General features: G+C 40.6%; 1 protein-coding gene across 2 annotated transcripts in view; it reads left to right on the plus strand.

Annotated features, from left to right (window-relative positions):
* LOC137195601 (EGF-like repeat and discoidin I-like domain-containing protein 3) overlaps positions 1-15,794 on the plus strand; it is a 118,904-nt gene that overhangs the window by 92,519 nt on the left and 10,591 nt on the right. The window lies entirely within an intron of this gene.

Here is a 15,794-nt window from a genome sequence, read left to right on the forward strand (position 1 = left end):
CTGATTCAATTGGGTGGTTTTTAGTGTTCCCTCCCTTCAACTACGTATATTCTTAAATGTACAGGTTCTGCTTACAACCTCTGTAATGTTACTCTTTTGTTTTCATTATCCAATGAAGCCATCTTATCCTTCAACACTACATCCTGATCCTCATCTCCCTCTTGCTCACTCTGTCCCTCTCACTCCCTCTTAACTAGTGTAGGGTGCATTTATCTGTTTTATCTTGGGATGATTGATTCATGAGTCTGCAGCAGCACCAGCTGTAATCGTACGATCTGCAGGAATTGTCAGAAATGAAGGTACCAGAGCTTAAATCAGTGCAGCAGAGATTGGGGCCAGTGTGTTTTGCATGTGTATCTTGGTGGTTTCAGTGTGTCTCTAAGCCATCTCTTGACAAGCATGGTATCCCCCACTCACCTCCATACATTTAAATCAGGCATCTTTATGTTATGCACCCAGGAGAGAATGGACTGCACTTAAGCAGCACTGCTACATGCTACAGACTAGTATTATGATTAATTCAGAATAGTCCACAGTTAAGCCAAGGCTCTGGGCAACTGGGCATTGATTCATTTCATGGTAAGTGTCATATTGCAGAGACCACTTATGTCCACAAATGTTATGTATTTTGTAATTTCACAGCTGCCTTTTTTATTTCTTGTACAGCACACCATGTTTATTGTGCTGTGTGTGTGTGTGTGAGAATTTGTTATGAATATTTTATATACCATGTGAGAGGCAGGAGAGGAGAGAGGAGCGAGGTATGATGAGCTGTAAGTGCAGCAGGCAAAGTCAAAAACAATTTTATTTTTAACTCACCTATTTTGTAGGAAAAACCTGTATCACCATTGTTAGAATGGAAACTCCATACATTTAATCATTAAATCATTTTACACGTGCTTAATATTCCACCAGAAAGCTTTTTTTCCTATCACATAAATTACAGATTTGATTCCAGACAAGATCATGCAGGGAGACTGACTACTTCAGATTTTATCAGTGAATAAAGTGTCCATCACGTGTCTAGTCACAGTGAACATTAAACAGAGTGTGAAATCCCCCAAGTCCTCTACTAGTCTAGCATCAAGGCCATTTTTTACGCACATGGATCTGAGTCACTCACTTCACTCATACTGACACGGTATGAAACTCTCTGGGTCCACAGATGCTGCTCTCCTTGCTGTAATAGCTCTAAATGATCCAGACCACCATGGTTGATTTCCTTCCTGTTCCTTTTGCCATGGCCAATTCCCCTCATCTGTTCCTGCAACCATTTAGAGTTAACTTGACAAGCTGAACTGAGGCTCCATCTCTTTTATGGCTGTGTGCTCTGAGTGGCCTCTTAGAATTTCAGGTAGTAATGTTCATGCTTTAATGCACTGGGTTTGATGAAAGGCGGCCTTTGTTTTTTGGGGAAAATAGGAATTTAATATTAGTTTAATGGTCTAAATGTACACTTCCCATCTTAAAGCACTTAAGTTATTTGTGTTCAATTATAGATAGAGAAAAAGAGTTCTACAAAACAAAAAGCTGACCAGGCGTGCGGTTTTGCAAGCAGTTAAAAGATGGTCACTTTTATGTCCAGACCTTATTAAAATGTTAGCATTTATAACAGTGCAACCTCATCAATACTTTTAGTTTTGAGAAACTTTGAGAATCTCACAGGATAGTTAAATATTTTTTGATAAACAAGACTAAGGGGGAATATTTATTAAGGATTAGCAGCTATGTTTGGGCACTAAACAGCCAGATTAAGTTTTATCTTATTTACTAAAGGACTGCACTAATGTTTTGCACTATTTTATTTAATATTTTTCTCACATATAGCCTTTATCTTGCTTGATGAGTACACACTTTCTGTTCCAAAAGCATCTTCTATTCAACCAATATTCAAAATTCTACAGCAGAGGACACTTTCTTTTGTGCTTTGCTGCAAGGTGAGTCAAAACAGCCAGGCATCTGATCTTATTTAGTGGCACTTAAACAGATGAACTGCATCTGGAATCATGTACATCTGTAGTCTTAATAAAAACTCATGCTCAAACAAACATACATGCAACAAACATCAAACCAAACATGCTCACAATGACAATGCTAACATGCCGATGTTAAGCAGGTATGATGTTTAGCATGCTCGCCATCTTTGTTTGGTGTGTCAGCAAGATTTTACTAAACACAAACACAATAGCTGAAGCTGATGAGAATGTCTGTAATATTGCAGATATATGGTCATAACCCATTGGGAAAATTTGACCTGAAGATGGCGCCAGATAAAAAATCATTACAATTATGAACATGAATGTGTGTATCAAATTCAATGGTTATCAATCCAATAGTTATTTATACATTTCACTCAAAACTACAAATGTGAACTTAATGGTGGTGCTAGGGGAAAAATCAGGGGATCACCAGTCACTTGGATACATCTGCTGTGAACAATGAATGTCTGCACAAAGTCTTATGCCAACCCATCAAGTAGATGTTATTTCACTGGACATATAAAAATTTTGACCTGCTGATGAAGCTAGAGGAAACATCAGGGCATCTCTAAAGTCATTATTACTCATCCTCTGTGCACCACAAATGTTTGTACAAAATTTTTTGGCACTTCACCCAATAGTTGTTGAGATATATCAGTCTGGACAAAAGCCGGGGGCAGATCAATTAACTATCTGACTGACATTGCCATCCCCAGCTGCTAATGTGGCTAAAAATGTTTGACTGAGCTGTGAACATCCTTTGAGTAGGATTATTCTGGTCTTTGCTTACTGTAGGGTCATCTATATATAGGTGTCATTCAGAGATGGAAAAATTGAGGATATTTCTTGACAGAATAACAAAGAATTTAAATTCAATTACATGCAACATTGCTTCATGCGAGTGTGCTGGCATGAGGAGAGAATGAATGTAGTAAGGATGGAGTGAACAAGGAGGGGAGAGGATGTTTAATGCATAGTGATGTCCATGCCATGTAAAACTGTTTGGCTTACAAATCTGTGTGCTTGCCACCATTCTGACTCTGCCTTAATGTACTGCCAAAACAAGTCATCTTGCTCCGTAATGAATACATCTATCCTCATGTCAGGACAGCTCATTCCATATTGAGATGCCTCTTTGAGTCACATTCCACATTTAGCACTTTTAAAAACCCTGTATACGGGTCACATTTCAACAAGGAGAATGTGTTGTTGCCATGCTGACCAGGCTGAGTCAGTATGATACTGCCACGAGGGGACTTTGTCTTTATGACATTACCTCTACTATCCTCAATGCTCCAAGGCAACCACCCATTTTAGATATTATCCCTCTATTAAAAGGGAATTATCAGTGGTTGCCGGCCTCATAGATATGGGTTAGAAGGGGCAACTACTACTACGTGCATATCAACCCATAGGTTTACATCGTGTTTAGTAAAATTGTAAAGTAAAATGACGATTGAGCTGCAACGATTAGTTGAATATTTAATCAACAGAATATTAATCTGCAACCATTTTGATAATTGATTAATTTTTTGAGTAATTTTAAGAAAAAAATGCCAAAATATTCTGGTCCCAGCTTCTTAAATATTAATATTTTCTCATTCCTTTGTCTGTGGTGACATTTACAATAAGTGACTGTAATATTTAGTCAAGTTATCATCAAGCCTGAAATTAAATACATTTCCAAACAGGGTATCTCATCAGTCCATGTAATTAACTTGTAACCCGAGGCACACACAAAAATCTTACACATCATTGACTGTCATGATCATCATTTTATTTACATAAAACCTTGGAGAACCCTCATTTTCAGTGGTGCAGAGGTACAGACATACAATAAATGCAGACACAGCAAAAATCAAATAAAAATAAAAGAAGAATACATGGCTATCTCAATTAAATCAAGGTAAAATTAACAATGCTAAAAAGTAAAAGTGTAGGAATTGACAATGAGACAAATAAATAAATAAGAACAATACGATTAAATTAAATTAATTAATTTAATTAAATTCAAAAAATTAAAAGCGATGACAGTTACAATGTCGTTCAATAAAATTAAGAATTGACTCAATAGTATCAATGTTTGAAGCATATTCCAAGTATATGGGGCATAGTAGCAGAAAGCAGATCTTGAATTTTTGGTACTTGCAGGGTGAGCCATGTCTGTGAGCCGGTACAATTGCTACCAACATTCTAAGAAAGCAGGGCTGAGAGATACGGGGGGAGCTTTTGTAAAATAGCTTTATAAATAAATAAAATCAAATGCTGATCCCTCCTCGATGACAGAGCATGCAGGCCAGTTTTTTGGTGGTGTGTGTGTCCCATAACTACCTTCAGTGATGAATCTTAATGCAAAGTGATATACTGCATCTAAAGGTTTGAGAGTGGAACTGGTCCCCACCCATAAATAACATCCCTGTAGTCCAAAGGATGAAAGCTGCTTCAACAATTCTTTTTCTGATAAATAAATGAAAGCAAGATTTACTTCTAAAAAGAAAGCCCAAATTCAATCTCAGCTTTGATAACAACAAATCAATATGGACTTTAAAATTAAGTTTTATCATCTACCCAAATGCTGAGATATTTATAGTATTGCACTCTCTCTATTACAGTATATAGTATACTCATAGTCAATATTTCTTGCATTCGAAAACAACATCCATTTTGTCTTTGCACAGTTTAGGACCAGTTTCAAATTACGAAGGTGTTTTTGAGGGAGGTTAAATGATAGCTGTAGATTTCGAGTGGCAGCATGAATAGAATCTGCACAGGAATAAAGGACCATGTCATCTGCGTATAGATGGAAGTTACAATTGTACGATGAAGAGGTAATATTGTTTATATAAATAGTGAATAAAACTGGTCCAAGGACAGAACCTTGAGGAACTCCCTTTGTAATGGGGAGAAAAGAGGACTGAATATTATCTATCTTGACACACTGTGACCTATCAGAAAGATAATTCTGAAACCACAGGCAGCTAGCATTGTCAAAACCAAAGGAAGAAAGTCATTGTAAAAGCAGAGAGTGGTCAACTGTCTCAAAAGCTTTCGTTAAATCAATTAAAAGAGCAGCACAGTGTTTTTTGTTATCTAGAACAAAAAACATTGAAATGGAATTAGTATTGAATGTGTGGAATGATTTAAACTGTTCATTAACAAACAACTCAAGTATTTTTGCAACACAAGATTTTTGAATTTATTTAATTCAGATTTGCCAGCACCTTTACAGAAATGAATAACTTCTTCCAAACTGTAGGAATGATGCCAGAGGTAATGCTAAGATTGAAAATATGAGTTATATATACAGAAATTAGATGTGCTGAAGATTTCAAAAGCAAATGTTTCCAGTTTGTCATCACACGTTGATTTTTGTCTGTCAGTATAACATAAGGCGTCAACTACCATCCTACTGGAGACAGGAAATTATATATATTGCCACACCACATCCTTTACCAGCTCTATCTGCTCTGAAAATATTAAAACCACTATAAGAAACAATTTGATTATCAATCTCTTTTTTCAACCAAGTCGCTATTAAAATCATGTCATCTGGATGAGTTTGAGATAATAGGATACTTAAAAGTAGAGTCAGTCATTCTGGAGAAAGATTGTTGATATTTGAACTAAACACCCAAACAAATAGACTCCTCCCTTCATGCTCATTCAGAATATCCGACGCTCAAATTCATGGACACGCATTGCCAAGGCAATGACCAAAAGAGAAATATGGCGGAATTCAGAGCAATGCATCAACTGTAGAGTCTGTTCCTCTCACACATTATCATGAGTGGAAAAAAATCGTCTCATGTGAGCACAACAGTCCATCCACACTCTCCGCCTCTCTGCTGCCTCCCCACTTCTCACTCGATCTGCGTTCAGTGTCTCTGTCCACAGAAGCAGCCGTCTGTCAGCAGCAGCTCCTGGGGAGCTGAGAGGACCATGTCCAACCAAACTACCTTCACCAGGGCTGTCTGACAGCAGAAATTTACTGAACCAAAATAGTTTGCATGTCGGCTACATAGGAAGAAATTAACAGTGTTTGTATTTATTGATTCGTTTATATGGTTATTAAGTTCAACACCCATATGCCTGCTCAGATTATGCCTCACTAAAAGTGACAGAAGCAGACTTGGAGCGTAAAAAAACGCAGGGGGTCTCTGTGAGACTGTTTTGGATTCAGTGTGGATTGATACATTTAATAAAATGGAAGTGTATCTATTCCGTGAGAAAACACTTTCTATGTGAATTGGCCACAGCCTCTCTCTCTCCAGCTCCCCTTCCCTTACCATTCAATGGCTCCTGAAGACGGGAGACTGTCATGTCCTCACACAGACAGCTGCTCTGATGACTTCCCCCTGTCCTGTGCACAAACATTAACGCCCCCTGCTGCTGATTGGCTAGAGTAGTGTTGTGTGGCTCACTCTGAGCCACTGTGTTTACATGCCCATTTACAGAACCAGTGCTGTGTATGAACACAGAATTTTTTTTCAGCACACACAGAGAACAGATAGCTAGCGGACCATGAGGAGATATTTGCTGAATTTGTCAAAAAGTTTATTGGATTAGAATCACTGACTTTACCTTTAAGTGATCATATTTGTTATGACTTAGTAAACTAAGTATGTTTAGATTTAAGAAACCAAACCACTTCTAGTCTTAAAAACCTCTGAAGTGACGAGTGAAGAAGACCCAGAAGTAGTTGACTTTAGAGCAGAAAGAGCTGGCTTCAGGTGAGCTCCCCCTGACTGCACCAGGGGAGCTTCACCAACAGAGCTGGACCTGGAACCGTGCATGGCATGTGCTGTACTAGTCTGCAGCCCAGGGCAGCGAAGAGCAGGCGGAGGAGCAACACCCCTCCCCCAGTGAATGGCCTGAGAGCAGTCTGGTGTCAGGTGCGAAGGCGACCCATCACTGGCCTGGGATGCCAATGCGCAGCTGGCATCTGCCTGGGTGCAGGGGACTGACAGACCAAAGGGGGTAAATCCTGCAAGGACGGTGAATTTATTTTTAAGCTGGATCTCCAGAGGTTGTGGTAAGACTGCTTGCCATAGTGTTTACCCCCACAAAGAAAAGAGCAGCCTTCTGCAGGCTCAATATGGGGATAGAGCTAGCCAGGGAGGAGGAGGATCTAGGGATCTTCAGGCTGACCAGGGGCAGCCTCCGGAGCTCCGGTGGTGATGTAGCAGGACCATGGGATGGTGACATTGTTGTCCGCCAGTGCCAAGGCTTAAGAGTCGGGGGAGCGGGTCAGGCTGGTCCTGTCACAAACATTGCAGCCAGAGGAGCCCAGGACAACAAGTTCTTTCGCCTGAGCGCTAGCAACAGCCGAGAACTCCAGGACAAGCTTGTTCTTCAGCCGATTTCAGCGTCCAGAAGAGAGATTTTGTTCTTCAACTTAGATATGGTAAGATGGCAAGACTCACATACAGCCATCATGTTAGTAGAGAACAGTTCTTAAAAACAACTTAAAATCCATGCCGGATCACTAAAATCCTTCATCCGGTAAAAAGATATAGTTAAAAACAATCAATTTTAAAACGATCAGATTTAATTGTAAAATTGTAGTTAAAAACTGGATAAAAACTGGATTAAAAAAATCTATTTCTGATAGAGCTTCTAGCAGGTTCAGACGGACGCCGACTGGATGGTGTGAAGTCATACACCTATGTTTTGTTTGCTGTAAAACTTCATATTTGTTTGTTTTTTTATCATTATGAAGGAAGAGTCTTTATCAGTGGAAAGTGTGGGGTAATTTATGGATTTTCATCGTGCAGTTTCTTGGGTGCATATGCCTGAAGGGAGAAAGGGGTGGACGTACTTTCTTAAAATATTTAGATTTGGCCATGAGCGGGCTTTTACCTGTTAGAAAGTTTTTTTTTCATTCTGACCTGCAGCTATTTCTAATCAGCTCCCCAGATTTTACAGTTAAATAAGTCATTAAGGCATCTTTGTCCACGAAGGAGTACAGGCTGTTTGCCACAGTAATAAACAAAGGTTACAATGTTGTAACCCTAGTTCTATTAGCAACGGGTGAAGCCCTCTAATGGACTTCATGGGTAATACTCTCCTCCAATCACATGCATGCAATCACCCACTGAAATTTGCATGTAGCCAGCCAATCAGGATACGCTTACTGATTACTTGTGTCTCACACACTATATAAGCAGCGTCTCACTGATGCTCACTATCCAATACCACTTCAGTGGATGGCAAAGGAGCAGCAGGGTCCATCGGTAGAGGGCTCCACCTGTGCTTATAGAACTATGGTTACAGTATTGTAACCTTTGTTCCATTTCACACGGGCTCCACCCTCTTCTGGACTCCATGGCTACAGTAGGTGGAACCCGATGAATATTTGCCCTGTCATGACATGTCATCAGACTGCCTCACTGAGCCCGACCAACTATAGGTTAGTTGCCATGGCCCTCCTACTACCTAATCTCAGCCACTTAAATGGAGCTGTTGGGGGCCCAACCAAGTCCAGTTAACATGGACCTGAGCTGGGTGAAAACATGGCCTAACCTAGCAGGGGTCACAGGTCATACACCAAACACCCTGCTCACCTCATTCCCTGAGTCATCTTGGATCATGGGAGACTACACGCGTGTAATTTCCCAGGGGGGGGGGTCTGGTGTACCACCTCTGACACTCACGCCACCCTTGTCACAATTCCTGAGTCGCACCTACAAGCGCAGACCTTGAAAAGGAGCCGATCATGTCCAAGAGATAGACACTTATGAATGGAAAAGGCGTAGACCAGGACGTTGCCATGCATATGTCCTCAACACTCACCCCACTGAACAAGGCCATAGGCAATGCCACACCACATCTGGAATGCACTCAAACCACAGTGAGGGGGTCCTTACCCACCTGCCTGTAAGCTTGGGAGATGCACTCACAAAGCCAACTAGCTAGGCACTTCTTGGATAGGGTTTTACTGGCCACTCCCTCTCCATAGCAGGCGAACAGCTGGAATATTTTGTCAAAATATTTGGGAGGGGGGGGCGCAAAAGGGAGCCCAACACACTCCACCGCCATGGCCATAACCTTCGGGAAATCATGGCAAACTGAAGTCGGCAACAGTTTTCTGAAGGTCAGCGATGTTGCAGACACAGACAAGATGTCGTTGTCATCGTCTATTGGTGAAGCCACTTGGAGAGTCTCAGCCGTGGCGTCCGTCGGCAGCAGCAGGGGGCCGGATGAATCGGTGAAGTCATCTTCACCGTGGAGATCAATCTCAAGCTCCAATTCGCTCTCGTCACAGTGGAGTGAGACGTCACACAGCAGTAAATTGGTCCCACTGTTGCCGGCGTTGAACAGGAGGGAGTGCCCGGCAGTGCACGCATGGCGGTGGCTGCATCATGCCGCTAACTGTTTGGTCCCGTCTAAGGCAGTCCTGTACAAGGTGGCAATGAGGGTCACGACAGGCAGGAATGAGGTTGTAGCGGCAACTCCATCCGCGGAGAGGTAGATCAGTGAGCTGATTTTGCCATCGCTGAAGACAAGCTGCTTTTATAGTGTGTGAGACACATGTAATCGGTAGGTGTGTCCTGATTGGCCAGCTACTTACATGCAAATTTCAGTAGCTGATTGCGTGCATGTGATTGGAGGAGAGTATTACCGATAGAGTTCAGTAGAGTCAGATGGAACCACGCAAACAAAATAAATGAATGCAAGTTCCAGTGATTGCAATGAGCAGGACTTAAAGTTTGCTGCATCTTTACCGTATGGTTGTTCATTTTTGCTTTTAAGAAAGTTGGGATGGGGTGTGCTTTCACAGAAAAAGTCATATATGTCACATAACAACCTTTCAGCCCTCCATTAAGGGCTCCGTTAAGCCAGCTCACCTTTGTGTGGAAAAGCACATTTTTAAATCTAGAAAGGTGTTATGACACAGTTTCTTTTTTTTTTTTTTGCACTCAGGGGAGATGTGCTGTACTCAGTCAGCCATCCCTTTGTCTTCCTTCAGCCTCAGTCCTAGTTTTTTTTGGTCATTTTAGGGTTTATTGGGGAATTGTAGCAAGTATTACTACACTTGGAAATTAATAATAAACACTACTAAAGTTAGTAGGGCACCGCCCTCCATCCATCCATCCATTTTCTTTACCACTTATCCTCTAGAGGGTGAGAGCTGGAGCCAATCTCAGCTTATATTGGGTGAGGGGCGGGGAACACCCTGGACAGGTCGCCAGTCAATCATAGGACTAACATATAGTATAGAGCAAGACAACCATTCACACTCACATTCACCTTAACCTTACTAACCTAATCCACATGTTTTTGGTCTGTGGTAGGAAGCCATAGTACCTGGAGAGAACCCATGCAGGCACGGGGAGTACTTGCAAACTCAGAAGGGCTCCTGCCAGCTGGTGGGTTCAAACCCAGAACTCTCTTGCTGTGAGGTGACAGTGTTAACCACTGCACCACTGTGCCACCAGGGAACCACCTCCACTGATTAATTACCCAGTTAATTAATTCTTTGATTAATTAATCAGTTAACTAATTAATTGATTCATTAATTAGGATGAAGAAATAATTAAATCAAATCAGTCTTATACCTGAAAGTTGTGAATTCTACATATAGAGGGACCTCCATCAATACAATACAGGGACCCCCATTTTCTGATATAAAGGAATACACAGGCACAACGACTTGGCTCAAGATATTTATTGAACTACCAAGGGATAGGGATGAATGGAAAACACTAAGCATATATACATATAGACAACTAGTATGAATGAATGGATGCATGAATGAATGAGTAAATTAAATTAACAAGTTATTGCTGACAGAATGAATGATTTAATGAATTAATGTTATCAAGAATGAGTCAGAAACACAATTAGGGACCAAGATTCTAACTACAGTCAATACCAATTTAATTTTTGAGTAGCTCTTGCATCAACTCTGAGACAGAAGCATGGAAGATGATTCTCCTACTGTTTCCGTGGTGATCAAGTGCTGATGGGCGAACTTCCCGGAAAGCACCAAGCAAGACAAAGCAGACTGGGTTATCCTCGGGTCGCCAGAGTGACAGCCAGAGGAGAACCGTTGCAGTAGGTTCAGTGAAACAGCTTTGGTTCACTGCTTCTCAGGAGGATGAATCCAGTCTCAGACTAGCTGAGGCTATGTAGTGGACACACTCAGCAGAGAGGTGTCCTGGTCTCTGTGCATTCAATGGCAGGCTGCAGAGTTGGATGAATGCAGATCTAAACTAATCAGAAGAATACTTGGAAAAGTATTCTAAAAATGTAACTACACAATAAAAATAGGACATTACAAAAATAATGGATTATTCAAATAGCAACGGGCGTAGCTTGGCTAGTGGTGCAGGCACCTGTGCAGTCTTTCTTCTTAATTTAGAATTCCTTTCTGGAGATTGTATCTCTCGGGAAAAATGAAAAGACAACACCTGAAACGCAACATTGGCCATCACGACTGGCAAGGCCAAGAAAAAAAAACAAAACACAGGAGACACCGCAGCAGTGGTCAGCAAGACAGGGACCAAGCCAAAAAGCAGAAGAGCCCCAGACAAAGAGTTCTAAACTTTTTCATAATCTAGGAGATGTGTTTTGAAAGAAAAAAGGACCCTTGGCACTCTTTAGGGGAACGCCTTGGGTTACTAATTAATTTCTTTGTGTGAGAAGAAAACTGACCTTCAAATAATTGAAGGAATTCTATGTTTGATAAGTCAAGATACATATATATTTATACATTTAGTAGCATTTTCTTACCCATTCAGACATTCATTGTGCATTTAAACAGAGAGAGGAGGAGTGGGAGCAACTCAGAGGAATGTGGCTTCTCCTCAAATTTATGACTTAAAAGATAGTGAGCTAGCAGAAGAAGGGAGTATGGTTCATTCAGGTTGATGCAGTATCTGAAAAGAAAAACAAAGTAATTGGTGGAGGAAGGCACAGGTCCTGTTCATGTCTCCTTGACATCCTTATGCCTTTAGGTCAGAGGTCATTGGGTCTGTGTGTGTGATGTTCCTGCACCTACACAGACAGACTGTGAGACTAAAAGAAATCCTGTTTCTGAAAGAATTCAACTTTTCTTTTGTTCCTGGGTTCTCCTACAGGGTTAAGGGACTTTTCTGAAGATGTAAGGGTTGCTGGAGTACAAGATAGGATGCTTTGGCATGTGTAATATAATATTATGTTCAAACATCAGGCAAATCTGACATCTCATGTAAAGGTTCATGCAAACAGGACCCAGAATCAGTCTGGTCACTTCTCAAAGAGGGCCTGTGAAACAGCTCGCACTTTTCCCTATCACAAGATTGACAGTACATGAACATTCACTCACAAACATACACAACAAAAAATGACAGAACAGAACATGGCTATTTTTGAATCATGTCACTTCAGAGTCACATAGATCTGGTCCCATTACAGTTGTTGTAGTTGAATATATGTGCCGCAATGTTGTGTGAAACACAATAGGCACTGTAATATGAGAGTTTGGTTTTGAATTATAAATTGAATTTTTTGTTACTGAGGTCTCACAAATACAAATAGTTTCATGTGTAGCATTTATTAGCAAGTTATCTGTTGTAACATGGTTCTTCTCAGAAGACTTTACCAGACCTTTTGCTGTTTAAAATGTCACATTTAGCATGATAATGAGTGTGTTATGGCATTATCACATGTTGTTTACATTGTAAAGCTTTTTGCATGTTGTAGTGCATTTCAGCACATTATGAAAAATAGCCCCTCTGTATAGGCTTTTAAAGACTTCCTGTGGAGAGAAAAGCAGTGGAACAGGGTATTTTTCAAGCTCCTGCTACAGTTTTAAGCTTTAACGATAGCTGCCCTGTTGTGGTGTTGATGGGCCATAGCAATGTCCTCCTCATGTCTCTGAGTTTTGTGCACACAGTTCAAAATTCTGCACTGTAACCTAGAAGAATATACAGAAAATATGCTTCATACACATGCACACACACATTTCCCACAGGCTGTGAAGATTAAACAAGTCTTCAACACATACATATAAATTAGTGCAGCTGGAGGAGGAATGTCAGTGGGATGCTATGTATGCATGTGCTGTATTCATAAAATAGGAAACTGGGCCTCATTCGGCTCCTTATATTGCCGCTTCTCACTGCATTAATCTCTTTATCCTGTAATGGAAAAGCCACTTCAAATAGGGGCATGCGATTTAAACACCAACACTTGTCTTAATGAGCCCGGGAGATGAGTGTTTGTCTGGCAGAAGTGCACAAATGTTGCCCCTTTGCATGCTGCCATCAAATAGAAGTACAAATAAGTAATTGACCCTGTCCCCCTTATGAATATGTAGCTGTATTTTTGGGAAAACTGGAAGATTAGAGTAGATGTACATGAATCTTGTTTTTTAATCTCAGTCACAGCAAGCAAAATCCTGAAATTGATTCTCGCCACAAGCATTCAGGGATTGCTACAAAGACTTTACACACTCCTAGTCTGTCTGGGTTAACAGCTCATGGAGGAGGAAATGGGGTTGAGAGTGTGATGGAGGAAGGAACAAAAGGTGGAGGTTTGAGGAGCAGCCTTGCTTTAACAAGCTTATCTCACTCCCTAATTTAGTTTGGGCCATCAAAGTGTTGAGAGCCGGCGTCGCTAGGGGCGGTCGTATTTTTTGACCGCTACCTGTGACAGCAATTACAGGTTCCCCTTTCAAGCGTGCCTTTGTTTTGGTGGCAGACTCGACTGTTTGGGTAGAACAAGATTACCTCAACGTTCTGCAGCTGGAGCATAATCAAAGCCTCACAATGCGAGGTGTCGTGGCTCTCTAAATCAACCGAGCAGCCCCTACCATTGTTTCTCTCTGCCCCCTTTATCCAGGTGGTTGTTGTGACATTATTGTCAGTATAAAAGAGCTGTTGTTTAAAGGCATTCATATACATCAGAGGGAAATATTCCACACTGCTGCCACTGTACAGCTGCCTTCAGAAACAGAAATGAGCACCACTTTACACAAAAAAGGGACGCAAAGGCTGCTTACATTTGAGGAACAAACTTCATGAATACTATAGTGTATTCACAACAAATGAAGCACGCATACGTACTGTGCAGCATCTGCATAATTGCATACCTATAACCACAGTACTATTAAGAGTTACATTATGTCTGTCGTCATGCAGCACACAAACTTCAATGTTTTTTGCCCTACTTTCATTAGCTGAATATCTAACAAATGGATAACTGGGAGTTTATCCACTCAGATGCCTTTTAGAACGCCAAGAGTTTGCTTTGTACTCGCTAAGCATGGCTTTGTCTACATGTATGTCAGGACCCAGGTCTATGCCTGCTCGTGTACACAGCAGGGGGTCTGCATTTAAGAAGGCCCCTCTAATACCGAGGGAGCAATCCTCAATCTTAAAGTAACTGGGAGGAAAGAGGAGCTCGGGAGCAATGTTGAAACCTTATGAGAGATGAAAACTATGTGAGTTAGCTCATTCACATCACTACTGAGGAAAAAAATGGTTGTTTCAGGGTTTGTAACATATTGCAGGTAATAAAAGTGTGGCGTGATGTGCTGTGATGTGCTGTGGTGTTCGGCAATATGTTGAGACGAGGAGGTGGAATGAAACTGAGCCATACTTCATGCATTATATCAGCTTGTTTGCTTGTTTGTTTAATCTACGCAGGGCCCTATTTTGTTTTGTCAGAGCAGTATGACACAGTATATTTACACCAGGCATTGCAAGAATAAGGCTAGGAGAATCATTAAGGATCCCAACCACCGGGATGACAGACTTTTCTCCCTGCTGCAGTCGGGAAGAAGGTACCAGATACCCCCCTCCCTCTCCTTTCATACTCGTATATTTATTACTATTCCTATTTTATTATATACTTTTTAATGTACAAATTGAAGGAACTGGCAGAATTATTTTTCACTGTGATTGTACTTTAAATGATTACATGTGACAAATAAACTTGACTATGACCTGGCCAATCAGTGTGATGTATGTTGCCTCATTGTTGTGTATATTCAGCAGTGGAAATAAATCTTCATGCATACGTTTCTCTCTCTCTCTCTCTCTCTCTCTCTTGCTCTCTCTTTGCTTCTAAATTTTGCCACTATCTTCCCGTATGACAGCAAAATGCAGAGTCACACTCTGTTTTTCATCCTTTATTGACTGCTTATTGGTGTTATGTAGATGTACAGTAGTGATAAGTGAGGCAGTTTTACACTGACATTAAGGCTTTTAGCATTTTAAGGATTGAAAATGCGCCAGACAATGCCGTATCAATCATTTACGTGTTTTTATATTAGTATTAAACAGCATGCTCTTTTAAAGAAAGTGACACAGGTGTGAAATGATTGAAATTTCACATCCTTATTTTGTCATATCCTTTGATATTTAGGAGTATTAAAGGTGTATTGTACATAAAACAACAGTAAACTTTTTGTTCAATGTGCCACAGAAAAAAAGTATTTCTACAACACCCTCTGCTTTATTCTTAAGAGATCAGTAGGAGTGACTTATTGCTTTATAATTCTCCCCCGATCTCTCATTACAACATAAGGAGTTTTTTCTTCACTGCACTTGATTGCTCATCTTAGTAGGCAAAGTCTCCATCTTAACTTCTATTTAAATTGTATGATTCACATACATTATTCATTTGACATAATTAACGCAGTGGAAAAATAATCTCTTTTAGACAAAGCTTGACCTGTATTGGACATAATTGCAGATTATGTTCTCTTCAGAGCAGAGTGTGTCAGGTAAATGTGGTGGTCCTATTTAACATATAATTGTTGTCATGCATTTGGGGATTCAGCTTAACTTTGTTTTACTCTCTGTGTGCTTTTCTAAATAATGAAGC

This window comes from Thunnus thynnus, chromosome 2 (genome assembly GCF_963924715.1).
Source record: "Thunnus thynnus chromosome 2, fThuThy2.1, whole genome shotgun sequence".
NCBI lineage: Eukaryota > Metazoa > Chordata > Actinopteri > Scombriformes > Scombridae > Thunnus > Thunnus thynnus.